Here is a 15,330-nt window from a genome sequence, read left to right on the forward strand (position 1 = left end):
GTAGATATTCTGGGGTTAGTGTTAGGTATTTTTTTTAATTATTTGGGGTGTTTATTTTCAGATTAGGGTTTGGGCTTCTGAAAAAGAGCTAAATAGCCTTTTAATGGGCAATGAAAAAGAGTTGAATGCCCTTTTAAGAGCAATGCCCATAAAAATGCCTCTTTAGGGGCAATGGGTAGCCCCTAAAGTGCTCGTGCATGGGGAAAGCGTGCACGAGCACGTCAAAGCAGTCCTTGGATTTTGTGCAGTATGGAGCTTAATGCCACCATATCGCACGCACAAGGAGGCTTTTCAGTAACTCGTAATGGCAGCGCTATGGAGGGTAAAATAATGCAACTTTTTTGTTGTTAGTTTCGCACCCTGTTTAGCGCAAAACTTGCAATCTAGGTGCTTGTAATTACAAGACATTTCTGTTGTGTTGCTGTAGAATAACATATCTGCCCAATCTAAACATTTTAAAACAAATTAACATCCGTTTTACTGCAATTGCTTTTCAATAGTCAAACTCTACCCACCTTTTACCTTATTTGTAGGAGTCAGTCTGGACTTTAGTCTGCAGACAACAAGACTAGCTACTATTAAAGTTCAAAGAATTATAAAATCCTTAATTTTCACAGCTACATTACATCAAACAAGAGACAAAATATATAGTAAAATAACATTGCAAGGTTGTTTTATTATGCATAGCTACTATTTTATTTAAAAGCTCAATGTGTTTACTTTCCCTTTAAATAAATATACATATACACAGGCATAAAAAGCACATTTAGGGACGACTCATTGCTAATTAGTACTACTTGTTACCCAATTATTTAATATTGGCTGGCATGGAGTAATATATGATAATACAATATAGTCCTGCACAATGTGGCAATATTGTGGGGCAAATCTGTCAGAGGTTCCAAACCCAAACCTCCACTTCATAAGCTCATAGTCCAAAAGACAGCAGCACTCACCATAATCTTCCAGAGAGAGGTCTTTTGGATTTCCAAGTTACAAATATACGGCCAGATTACGGCCAGTTTTGCGTTAGGAGCTGTGCGGTGCTAACGAGCAGTTTTTTCTCACCGCTTACCTGCAGCGCTGGTATTACAGGTTTTTGCAAACACGGTGTTAAAAGGCAAGAAGTGAGCGTAGAGCAAAATTGTGCTCCATACCGCACTCCAATACCACCGCTGCTTAAGTCAGCGGTGAGCTGGTCGTACGTGCTCGTGCACTATTTCCCAATAGACATCAATGGGGAGAGCCGGCTGAGAAAAAGTCTAACACCTGCCAAAAAGCAGCGTAAATCTCAGTAACGCAGCCCCATTGATTCCTATGGGGAAACACATTTTATGTATACACCTAACACCCTAACATGAACCCCGAGTCTAAACACCCCTAATCTTACACTTATTAACCCCTAATCTGCCACCCCCGACACCTACATTATACTTATTAACCCCTAATCTGCCACTCCGTACACCGCCGCCTCCTACATTATGCTTATTAACCCCTAATCTGCTGCCCCCAACATCGCTGACACCTACATAATATTTATTAACCCCTAATCTGCCGCCCTAATGTCGCAGCAACCTACCTACATTTATTAACCCCTAATCTGCCGCCCCCAACGTCGCCGCCACTATATTAAATTTATTAACTCCTAAATCTAAGTCTAACCCTAACACCCCCTAATTGAAATATAATTTAAATAAATCCAAATAAAATTACTATCATTAACTACATTATTCCTATTTAAAACTAAATATTTACCTATAAAATAAACCCTAAACTAGTTACAATATAACTAATAGTTAGATTGTATCTAGCTTAGGGTTTCTTTTTATTTTACAGGCAAGTTTGTATTTATTTTAACTAGGTAGAATAGTTATTAAATAGTTATTAACTATTTAATAACTACTAGCTAAAATAAATAAAAATTTACCTGTAAAATAAAACCTAACCTAAGTTACAATAATACCTAACACTAAACTACAATTAAATAAATTACCTACATTAAATACAATTAAATACATTAAATTAAATTAGCTAAATTACAAAAAAAGCAAAGACTAAATTACAGAAAATAAAAAACAAATTACAGATCTTTAAGCTAATTACACCTAATCTAATAGCCCTATCAAAATAAAAAAAGCCCCCCCAAAATAAAAAAAAACCCTAGCCTAAACTAAACTACCAATAGCCCTTAAAAGGGCCTTTTGCGGAGCATTGCCCCAAAGAAATCAGCTCTTTTTCCTGTAAAAAAAATACAAACAACCCCTCCAACAGTAAAACCCACCACCCACACAACCAACCCCCCAAATACAATATTAACTAAAAAAAACCTAAGCTCCCCATTGCCCTGAAAAGGGAATTTGGATGGGCATTGCCCTTAAAAGGGCATTTAGCTCTATTGCAGGCCCAAAGCCCTTACCTAAAAAATAAACCCACCCAATACACCCTTAAAAAAATCCTAACACTAACCCCCGAAGATTCACTTACCGGGAGAAGTCTTCATCCAAGCGGCAAGATGTTCTCAATGAAGCCGGCAGAAGTGGTCCTCCAGACGGGCAGAAGTGGTCCTCCAGAAGGGCAGAAGTCTTCATCCAGACAGCATCTTCTATCTTCATCCATCCGGCATGGAGCGGGTCCATCTTTAAGACATCCGACGCGGAGCATCCTCTTCAAACGACGGCTTCTTTGTAATGAATATCTCTTTAAGTGACGTCATCTAAGATGGCGTCCCTTAGATTCCGATTGGCTGATAGAATTCTATCAGCCAATCGGAATAAAGGTAGAAAAAATCCTATTGGCTTATGCAATCAGCCAATAGGATTGAGCTGGCATTCTATTGGCTGTTATGAGTTTTATGCTACGGCGTTGTAGTGTAAAACTCATAACTACTGACTTTAGAATGCGTTACGGATCTTGGAGATAGAGGGTGTACCGCTCACTTTTTGGCCTCCCAGGACAGATTCGTAATACCAGCATTATGCAAGTCCCATTGATAAAAGGGTTTACAAAGTTTACGTAAGTCGGTTTGCGGTAAGGCCAAAAAAGTGTGCGGGGGCCCCTAAACCTGCAAGACTCGTAATAGCAGCGGTAGTAAAAAACACCTACATTATACTTATTAACCCCTAATCTGCCACTCCGTACACCGCCGCCTCCTACATTATACTTATTAACCCCTAATCTGCTGCCCCCAACATCGCTGACACCTACATAATATTTATTAACCCCTAATCTGCCGCCCCAATGTCGCCGCAACCTACCTACATTTATTAACCCCTAATCTGCCGCCCCCAACGTCGCTGCCACTATATTAAATTTATTAACTCCTAAACCTAAGTCTAACCCTAACACCCCCTAATTGAAATATAATTTAAATAAATCCAAATAAAATTACTATCATTAACTACATTATTCCTATTTAAAACTAAATATTTACCTATAAAATAAACCCTAAACTAGTTACAATATAACTTCTTCTATCTTCATCCATCCGGCATGGAGCGGGTCCATCTTTAAGACATCCGACGCGGAGCATCCTCTTCAAACGACGGCTTCTTTGTAATGAATATCTCTTTAAGTGACGTCATCTAAGATGGCGTCCCTTAGATTCCGATTGGCTGATAGAATTCTATCAGCCAATCGGAATAAAGGTAGAAAAAATCCTATTGGCTTATGCAATCAGCCAATAGGATTGAGCTGGCATTCTATTGGCTGTTATGAGTTTTATGCTACGGCGTTGTAGTGTAAAACTCATAACTACTGACTTTAGAATGCGTTACGGATCTTGGAGATAGAGGGTGTACCGCTCACTTTTTGGCCTCCCAGGACAGATTCGTAATACCAGCATTATGCAAGTCCCATTGATAAAAGGGTTTACAAAGTTTACGTAAGTCGGTTTGCGGTAAGGCCAAAAAAGTGTGCGGGGCCCCTAAACCTGCAAGACTCGTAATAGCAGCGGTAGTAAAAAAGCAGCTTTAGGACCTGTTAATGCTGCTTTTTTACCTTACCGCAAAACTCGTAATCTAGCCGATAGTTTCCGTGGGGTTAAGTAAATATTTTAAATTATATGTATTTCTTTGATATGCCAATATTTACGATTTATATTGAATTACCACTGTGAATGATTTTCTGGATATGTAGGTATTATTTATCTGTTTAATTTTTAGCTTCATTCACTAGGTGGGCTTGGGGTTTAACATTTGAGGAGTTTTAGGGGTTGATTTATGATATGTCGAGCGTAAATGATTTGCTATAGCGAATCATGTCCGCTCGACATCGTTAAATGCAGACAGCATACAAAGAGGCCTATTTATCAAAGGTCTTGTGGACCTGATCCGATAGCGTGGATCAGGTCCGCAAGACTCACCAGAAACACAGGCCCACAAGCTCCATACGGAGCTTGATAAATGGGCCTCAAATTCTGCATTTATCATTGCACAAGTATTACTGGTGGCCAATCGGCCGCTAGGATGGGCTGTCAATCATCCTGATCGGATCCGTATGATTTCAATATGCCACTTAAAAGGTGTACAGGTTAAGGAGCAGCAGTCTTATGACCGCTGCTTCTTAACTTTTGTTTTCAGGCGAGCCTGAAATGATGGGCCTCTGAAACAGCATCCACTGCTTAATAAATTGAGCCCTTAGAGTTAACTTGTAAAAGGCGGGGCTAGTTAAAGCCAGCCTATAAAAAATGTTATGTGCTTCATTCAGTGTAACCAGACATGACTAAGGGCAGCGTGACTGAAACGTCATCTTGTATATACACCTTTGGGATACTCTAATGAAGATGTAAACTTTGGAAGATTTTTGTGAGTGCTGCTTTCTTTTGGACTATGAGCTTATGGAGTAAAATAACACACCAGAAAGTAGCAAACTGCCTCCCATAGAATGTAACAAAGCTCTTGAATGTACAGTCTTGCAGAGGAGATGGAGCACCTGGTAATCATATGAAAATGTTTTGTTGTTTTTGTTGCTCATACAGATCAAAATATGCTGTTTTCAGTGCATGTTACCTTGTATTCACTTTACATACATATCGTTTTCTATCAGTGAAATAAATTATATGTATTTTGAGACAACTTGGCAGCTTTCATTTTACAAAATAATACAGTGAGATCTGAAGGTGTAACATGCTTAGAGAATATGATGAGAATATAGTGAGACCTATGGGAAGACAGACAACCCAAGAAACCAACGGCTAGATATAGAGTTTTGTCGGTAAAGACCCGCGTAGCTAACGCCGCTTTTTTTCCCAACGCACCCTTAAGACAACGCTGGTATTTAGAGTTGTCTGAGGGGCTGCGTTAGGCTCCAAAAAGGGTGCATTGAGCCTAATGTACCGCCACTTTAACCCTCAATACCAGCGTTGCTTACAGTAGCGGTAAGCAGCTAAAACGTGCTTGTGCACGATTCCCCCATAGGAAACAATGGGGCAGTTTGGGATGAAAAAAAAAACCTAACACCTGCAAAAAAGCAGCGTTCAGCTCCCAACGCAGCCCCATTGTTTCCTATGGGAAAACACTTTCTAAGTCTGCACCTAACACCCTAACATGAACCCCGAGTCTAAACACCCCTAACCTTACACTTATTAACCCCTAATCTGCCGCCCCCACTATCGCTGACACCAACATTATATTATTAACCCCTATTCTGCCGCTCCGTACACCGCCACAACCTACATTATACCTATGTACCCCTAATCTGCTGCCCCTAACATTGCTGACCCCTATATTATATTTATTAACCCCTAATCTGCCCCCCCAATGTCGCTGCTACCTACCTACACTTATTAACCCCAAATCTGCTGACCGGACCTCGCCGCTACTCTAATAAAGTTATTAACCCCTAAACCGCCACACTCCCACCTCGCAAACCCTATAATATATAGTAATCTAAGAAAAAAAGAAAAAGCGCATCCTCCGATTCAAGTGATAGAATTTATTAACAACAAAATAAGCGCTAACAATATGCACTTACAAGATTAAAAATGAATTACGCCTGTAGAGTAACCTTTCCAGCTGCCGCTGAAAAAGACTGTCTTATGCTTCCTCCCAAAAACACCGCTCACACCTGCAGTCCTGCAATCTCAGTATGCGGTTCGTTTTACACCCTAAAGTGTCATCCAAGTATGTGAAGGGTAACAGCGGGTTGGTCGGTTGCAGAGATAAAATTCCTTGTCCGAAATTTAATAAGATTGTTGGTCCTTGATCCTCAACGCGTTTCCCCCGACGCCGGTCAGGCTTTCTCAAGAGGTGAAAATTTGGTTTGGTAACTGGGCACTCGCGGGCTTTTTTTGATTTGTAAAGATAACGCCCCCAGGTTGAAACAACCAATCAGTGCGGTTTCAGTAATGACGTTGCCGGAGAATGTCCGTACTCCGATGTTAAACACAGTCTGTTATCTAAGATTGTCTTTATGCTTGACATATGTTTCTACACAATAGTAGCCTTCTGTTACGTATACAGCAGTAACATTCCATTATATACACACTTCAACAAAGTATCTAGATTGGCATTGAAAACATATGAACGAAGAACATTGCAGAAAATATCTTAAAAGTTGCGATAAGAAAATCATATACTGATGCACTTTCAAAGAATACAATAATGCATATATATATAGACACTCAAATACATAAATACATCGTGAATTCTAAAATTCATAAAAAATCAATGAATGTATAATCTATCATAATAACTAGAATAGATACGATATTAATAAACTCTAATTATAAATTTAATACCTAATAATTAATATTCCTATCTTAATCAATGTATTTTAAAACTCGCCTATATTTGTTAAAAATTTAATTAGATTAAAAAGTAGAAAAGATTCAATTTAAAACTATAAAATCTATATTAGATCTATCTAATTGTGTCTCGGTCACATAAAAGCCTGTATATCTAGATCTACGTTTAACCCTTTAGGTACTGAACTATTTAATTTATATATCCTGTATGTTTCTTGCTTCCTCAATTGTAGTAGTCTATTTTCTACTGATGGTGGTATCCAATCAATGACCTGAATTTTTAGGGACCTCGGGTCACAATTATGAGTCTCTACGAAATGTTTTGATACACTGTGTTTCATTAGTTCAATTTTAATGTTGTATAGGTGTTCACTAAAGCGTCTTCTTATTTTCCTTTTTGTACGGCCTACATACTTTAGGCCACACCCACAGGTGAGGAGATATACTACATATATAGCATCACAATTATTTTTAAATTTTATTTCAAATTCCTGAGAATGACCTGGATTACTAAATTTAATAGAGGGATTGATATGAGTACACATACTACATCTGGATTTACCACATCTATTTGTCCCTTTTTGGTTGGATAACCAGTTACTGTTATTGCTATTAGTAGTTGTAATGCTCTTTAGTTTGCTGGGTGCTAAAATATTTTTTAAATTCCTGCTTTTTTTGTATATGATTTTTGGATATTCACTCAATGTGGATCCCAGAATTGGCCAGTGTTTCTTCAAAATTGTTTGAATTAGGTATGAACCCTCAGTGAAAGTAGTGATAAATTTTGCATCTTTGTTAATGTCACTGTTCTCTTTTTGTTCCCCCGTAACTTTGTTATTTATTGTATTATTTTTGTATTTTAGTAGATCCTTTCTATCTTGATTTAATGCTCGTGATTTGGCAGTTTGTAATAGACTGTTTTTGTACCCTTTCTCAATGAACTTATTATCTAAAATTCGGGCTTCATTTTCAAAATCACTCATGTTACTACAATTTCTCCTAACTCTTAGATACTGGCTATAGGGAACATTTTCTATCCAGCTCTTTTTATGATTACTACTGGCATCTATAAAGCTGTTTTTCTCTGTAGGTTTTCTATAGTTCTTGACCGATACCTGATTTTGTTCGTCCTTAAAAAGTGTTAGATCTAGAAATTCTATTTGATCCTGAGAGTGTTTTCCTGTGAATTTTAGATTATAACTGTTGTTGTTCAGATACTCATAGAATTCCAAAATACTCCCTACAGTGCCCTTCCAGATGATTACAATATCATCTATATATCTATTATAATATTGAATATTGGCACTGTAGGGATTATTTGTCCAAATATGTTTTAGTTCAAACCCATTAACGTACAAATTGGCATAGGATGGGGCAAATGTTGTCCCCATCGCTGAGCCTCTTTGTTGTAAATAGCATTTATCTTCAAATTTAAAAAAATTGTGTGTTAAAATGAACTTTATACTATTGATTAGGAATTCTATATGTTCAGTTGGAATCCTCCATCTATTTAATTCTGATCTGACCTCCTCCACACCTGCATCATGTGGGATGCAGGTGTAGAGAGAGGACACATCACAATTTACCCACCAAAAATTGTCATCCCAGGGTATCCCTTCATAGATTTGTATTACTTCTAGAGTGTCTTTGACATATGCTCTAGTTCTTTTTACAATGGGCTGGAGATAGTAGTCGACATATTTTGACAAGTTATCACACAAGGACCCTATCCCAGACACAATGGGTCTTCCGGGTGGATTGATAGGGTCCTTGTGGATTTTTGGAAGGTGGTTGGTAGAAGATAGATTGTTTGGGGAAGGGTTCGTATAGATATCGATATTCCTCATTCGTTAAAATTCCATTATTTTTTGCTGATATTAATAACCTGTTTAATTCAAGAATAAACCTAGGGGTTGGATCAACATCTAGAACAAGGTAAGTTTCTGTGTCACCCAGTAGATTATAAGCTTCTTTCAAATACTCAGCCCTAGACTGGATGACCACCCCCCTCCCTTATCTGCTGCACGTATGACCACATTTTTATTTTCAGATAGTTTTTTCAGTGATTTCCTCTCCAAAATACTCAAATTATCCTGATGTTTATTTACAGTTGAATTTTTCTTAGTGGTTAGGGCTTTTTCTAGATCTTTTAATACCATTCTAGTAAAGACTGGTATTTGATCCCCTTGTGCACTTAGTGGATAAAAAGTTGACTTATTTTTAAAAGTAGTATGATGTATATCAGGTTCTGTTTCATACACTGATAGTTCGAATAGATCCTCAGGGGTTTCCTGTAGGGGAATAGCAGGCTCACTGGCATTTTCTTTTTCTAAATCTTTGAGAATTTTTAGTGTGTCTAAATCCCCACTCTCTAAGTAACTGACATTTGATCTGTTAGTCTGTATTGGATTTTTCATATAATACCTCTGTAGTGTGAGCTTGCGCATGTATTTTTGTAAATCCAGATATGTTTCAAATTTATTCAGTGGTATTTTGGGTGCAAAATTAAGACCCTTATTTAGCAATCTAACATCATTATTGTCTAGATCTAAATTTGCTAAATTATATATGTCTGATTTTGCTTAATTTAATACCTGGGTCTCCTTTCTCTTGGCTTGTATTCCTGATCCTGCTCTGACTCCCCTTCTAGTTCTAGGGTTCTTTTGTTTTGTCGTCGGGGTCCCTGATCTCTCTGAGGTGTTCTCTCTCTTCTCCAATCTTTGTTCTGTAAATGGGGATTGATCCAATCTGACCTCCACTCCTGATTCTGTCCTAAAAAATGACGATTATTATGATCATAATTATCTGAGTATGTTTTTGGTTTTGCACCCTGATGTTCCCATTCTCTACCATTGTGTGTATCCAAAAATCATATACAAAAAAAGCAGGAATTTAAAAAATATTTTAGCACCCAGCAAACTAAAGAGCATTACAACTACTAATAGCAATAACAGTAACTGGTTATCCAACCAAAAAGGGACAAAAAGATGTGGTAAAGCCAGATGTAGTATGTGTACTCATATCAATCCCTCTATTAAATTTAGTAATCCAGGTCATTCTCAGGAATTTGAAATAAAATTTAAAAATAATTGTGATGCTATATATGTAGTATATCTCCTCACCTGTGGGCGTGGCCTAAAGTATGTAGGCCGTACAAAAAGGAAAATAAGAAGACGCTTTAGTGAACACCTATACAACATTAAAATTGAACTAATGAAACACAGTGTATCAAAACATTTCGTAGAGACTCATAATTGTGACCCGAGGTCCCTAAAAATTCAGGTCATTGATTGGATACCACCATCAGTAGAAAATAGACTACTACAATTGAGGAAGCAAGAAACATACTGGATATATAAATTAAATAGTTCAGTACCTAAAGGGTTAAACGTAGATCTAGATATACAGGCTTTTATGTGACCGAGACACAATTAGATAGATCTAATATAGATTTTATAGTTTTAAATTGAATCTTTTCTACTTTTTAATCTAATTAAATTTTTAACAAATATAGGCGAGTTTTAAAATACATTGATTAAGATAGGAATATTAATTATTAGGTATTAAATTTATAATTAGAGTTTATTAATATCGTATCTATTCTAGTTATTATGATAGATTATACATTCATTGATTTTTTATGAATTTTAGAATTCACGATGTATTTATGTATTTGAGTGTCTATATATATATGCATTATTGTATTCTTTGAAAGTGCATCAGTATATGATTTTCTTATCGCAACTTTTAAGATATTTTCTGCAATGTTCTTCGTTCATATGTTTTCAATGCCAATCTAGATACTTTGTTGAAGTGTGTATATAATGGAATGTTACTGCTGTATACGTAACAGAAGGCTACTATTGTGTAGAAACATATGTCAAGCATAAAGACAATCTTAGATAACAGACTGTGTTTAACATCGGAGTACGGACATTCTCCGGCAACGTCATTACTGAAACCGCACTGATTGGTTGTTTCAACCTGGGGGCGTTATCTTTACAAATCAAAAAAAGCCCGCGAGTGCCCAGTTACCAAACCAAATTTTCACCTCTTAAGAAAGCCCGACCAGCGTCGGGGGAAACGCGTTGAGGATCAAGGACCAACAGTCTTATTAAATTTCGGACAAGGAATTTTATCTCTGCAACCGACCAACCCGCTGTTACCCTTCACATACTTGGATGACACTTTAGGGTGTAAAACGAACCGCATACTGAGATTGCAGGACTGCAGGTGTGAGCGGTGTTTTTGGGAGGAAGCATAAGACAGTCTTTTTCAGCGGCAGCTGGAAAGGTTACTCTACAGGCGTAATTCATTTTTAATCTTGTAAGTGCATATTGTTAGCGCTTATTTTGTTGTTAATAAATTCTATCACTTGAATCGGAGGATGCGCTTTTTCTTTTTTTCTTAGATTTCTGCATTTTCCATCTGAAGCACAAGAGGCAACAGATCAAAGAGCAGCACCCGACACAAGCTTACATATTATTGGAAACTTTGCCTGCAGTGTGTAACACTTTATTGTGATCTGCTAACAAGGAAAGAAGGAAAATGAACTCAAGCGAACTGTGACAAATTAATATAACATTTGTATTTTCTGGACAGACCCATTTCCTTCCTTGGGCATCAGGTTGTATATCTCCTTATCATAATACAATATATGGTATAAAATCAAGGTATATATGAGCTTAATCTAATTTTTATATACAAGCTTAGTTTTAACGTTAATAAGCCGGTCAGTATTACTTAAAGCTTTATATAGATAACAATTACCTCTTTTGTTTTTATTTTGTACATTATTTTGGGATTCTGTGTGACTTACGTAGAGCGCCTATATATTCCTATTCTCTATAATATATAGTATTAACCCCTAATCTGCCATCCCTAACATCGCTGCCACCTAACTTCAAGTATTAACCCCTAATCTGCCGACCGGACCTCACCGCAACTCTAATAAATGTATTAACCCCTAAAGCTAAGTCTAACCCTAACCCTAACACCCCCTAAATTAAATATAATTTTAATCTAACGAAATAAATTAACTCATATTGTATTTTTTTTTACAAGCAAAAGATGATTACTTAGGGGCATGCCCTGCAAAAAGCCCCTTTAAGGGCTGGTAAAAGAGCTGGTTACTTTTTAATTTAGAATAGGGTAGGGACCTTTATTATTTTGGGGGGCTTTTTTATTTTATTAGGGGGCTTAAAGTAGGTATAATTAGCCTAATATTCTTGTAATCTTTTTTTATTTTCTGTAATTTAGTGTTTGTTTGTTTTTGTAATTTAGTTTAGTTTATTTAATTGTTTGTAATTGTAGGTAATTTATTTAATTAATTTATTGATAGTGTAGTGTTAGGTTTAATTGTAACTTAGGTTAGGATTTATTTTACAGGTAATTTTGTAATTATTTTAACTAGGTAGCTATTAAATAGTTAATAACTATTTAATAGCTATTGTACCTAGTTAAAATAAATACAAAGTTGCCTGTAAAATAAATATAAATCCTAAAATAGCTACAATATAATTATTTGTTATATTGTAGCTATATTAGAGTTTATTTTACAGGTAAGTATTTCGTTTTAAATAGGAATACTTTAGTTAATAAGAGTTAATTTATTTTGTTAGATTAAAATTATATTTAATTTAGGGGGGTGTTAGGGTTAGACTTAGCTTTAGGGGTTAATAGGTAGTTTATGGGTGTTAGTGTACTTTAGAGCACTGTAGTTAAGAGCTTTATAAACCGGCGTTAGCCCATAAAGCTCTTAACTACTGACTTTTTTCTGCGGCTGGAGTCTTGTCGGTAGAGGGTCTACCGCTCACTTCAGCCAAGACTCTAAATACCAGCGTTAGGCAGATCCAATTGAAAAGTTAGGATACGCAATTGGCGTAAGGGGATCTGCGGTATAGAAAAGTCGAGGCTGGAAAGTGAGCGTTAGACCCTTTCCTGCCTGACTCTAAATACCAGCGGCCGGCCAAAACCAGCGTTAGGACCCCTTAACGCTGCTTTTGGCGGCTAACGCAGAACTCTAAATCTAGCCACAAGGCTGTAATATCCATTTGACAATACAGAAATAAAGAAATCTTTGCATTTTGTACTTTGTGGTACTATTTTGACTTTATATTTTGACACTACATTGTATATTACTCATACAATTGCACAGCACAAGAAAACCCAGATATACTCACGAAAAAAACATATATCCATGTGTCTATACACATGTAATGAAAATAGTTAACTAAGTACAAAGTAAGGTAAAATAATAGCTCCAAAAAGTGAAAAGGCAAAAAGTCCCTTATCTTCCCACAGGAACAAATGTTATGTAGATAATTAAAATAATAGCCGGCAGTCACTTTCAGGCTTATCCAAAAGATTTAGACAGGAGTCTTCACCACAGGGAGTTACGTAGTGCAGCTAGTGATCCAGTAGCCAAAAATCCAAACAAATAGAATCTGATAAAACAAAAGCAACACAACACCACTACGAATCACAGTCACTGCTTTACGGGACTGTGTTACATGCGCTTGATTTACACATACCTTGTTAGTGCAACTTTTATGTGTTTATCTGTTTGAATAAACACCACTGTGAGTCGAAAGAGTGCTGTGTTGCTTTTGTTTTATTATTTTACATTTTATATTAAATACTATTTTTACTGTGTACATTAAATACAATTTAAATTACTTTATGTAAAAATTTTACAACCTTATATAAATTCACACTTTCATTTATATCATTAACATGAAATGTAATGCATACTATTAACACGATGGGTACTTTGCTTTTCACATTCTACTTTCAATATGCTTTTTAAAGTGCTTTTTTATTGCGCACTTTGGATTATTTAGAATTTTTTTACAGTATGTATAATAATTTGTAATACTTTTTATTAATATTTTTTTCAATAACGGATATTGAGGTTAGCAATTCTTCATGTGCGCTAACCAGACAACGCATTAGACCTAAATCGCAAAGCGACATACTCATATTTTACATTCCTATGTTCTTCACAAAGAATTTTTTTTAATTTTTATAATAAATTTAAATATATTTCTGATAATGTTAATGTAAAAAAGATATCATTACTTATATATCTATAGGAATAGATATACAGGTAAAGGTATATACAGATATATATAGAAATAAGTATTTACAATAATTACATTTTTCTGTATGAATGTGACGGGTTAGCATGTGAGACAGGTATTTGTTTTTTTCTTTTGCGCTTTCCATTGACTTCTATGGGGAGAATACGTTAACACGGTTGCAATATTTGGTTAGAATGTGTCGGGTTTCGCTCGCGCAAACTTTTAACTGTAATATGTGCTCAACCTGACGCACCAAAAAAGCTTACTTCTAGTGAAGTTTACACTCCTGTGAAAGCGCTAAATAGCTCACCGCTTGTAATCTAGCCCTAAATGCATAATAAAAAGACAATGCAAAATAACTATCAGCTAGATTACGAGTTTTGCGTTATGTGTATTATAGTGCGTTATAGTGCCGGTATTACGAGTTTTTGCCTGGGAGGCCACAAAGTGAGCGGTACACCCTATAACCACAAGATTTGTACCGCCATCTGAAAGTCAGTAGCTTTGTAGCATAAAACTCATAACTAAAGTGTTAAAAAGTACACTAACACCCATAAACTACCTATTAACCCTTAAACCGAGGCCCTACCGCATCACAAATAAAATAAAATTATTAACCCCTAATCTGCCACTCCGGACATCGTCGCCACTTAAAAAAATTATTAACCCCTATTCCGCCGCTCCCTGACATCGTCGCCGCTATAATAAAATTATTAACTTCTAAACCACCACCCTCCCACATCACAAACACTATTTAAATATTATTAACCCCTAATCTGCCGTCTGCCCACAACACCGCTATAATAAACCTATTAACCCCTAAACCTAACCCTAACGTAACCCTAACACCCCCTAACTTAAATATAATTAAAATAAATCTAAATAAAACCTACTATTAATAACTAACTTATTCCTATTTAAAAATAAATACAAATTTACCTGTAAAATAAACCCTAAGCTAGCTACAATATAACTAATAGTTACATTGTAGTTAGCTTAGGTGTTATTTTTATTTCACAGGTAAGTTTGAATTTATTTTAACTAGGTAGACTAGTTAGTAAAGTCTATTCTAATCAGCCAATAGAATGCGAGCTCAATCCTATTGGTTGATTGGATCAGCCAATAAGATGAAAGCTTAATCCTATTGGCTGATTGCAACAGCCAGTAGGATTTTCCCCCCTTAATTCCTACTGGCTGATAGAATTCTATCAGCCAATTGTAATGTAAGGGACGCCATATTGGATGACGTCATTTAAAGGGAAACTTCATTCTTCAAAAGCCATCGGAAGAAGAGGATGCTCCGCGCCGGATGTCTTGAAGATGGACCCGCTCCGCTCCGGATGGATGAAGATAGAAGATGCCGTCTGGATGAAGATTTCTGCCTGCTTGGATAAAGACTTCTGCCGGCTTTGATGAGGACTTCTACCTACTTGGATGAAGACTTCTGCCGGCTTCGATGAGGACTTCTGCCCGCTTGGATGAAGACTTCTTCCGCCTGGATGAGGA

The sequence above is a fragment of the Bombina bombina genome, chromosome 6 (genome assembly GCF_027579735.1).
Source record: "Bombina bombina isolate aBomBom1 chromosome 6, aBomBom1.pri, whole genome shotgun sequence".
NCBI classification, from domain to species: Eukaryota; Metazoa; Chordata; class Amphibia; order Anura; family Bombinatoridae; genus Bombina; species Bombina bombina.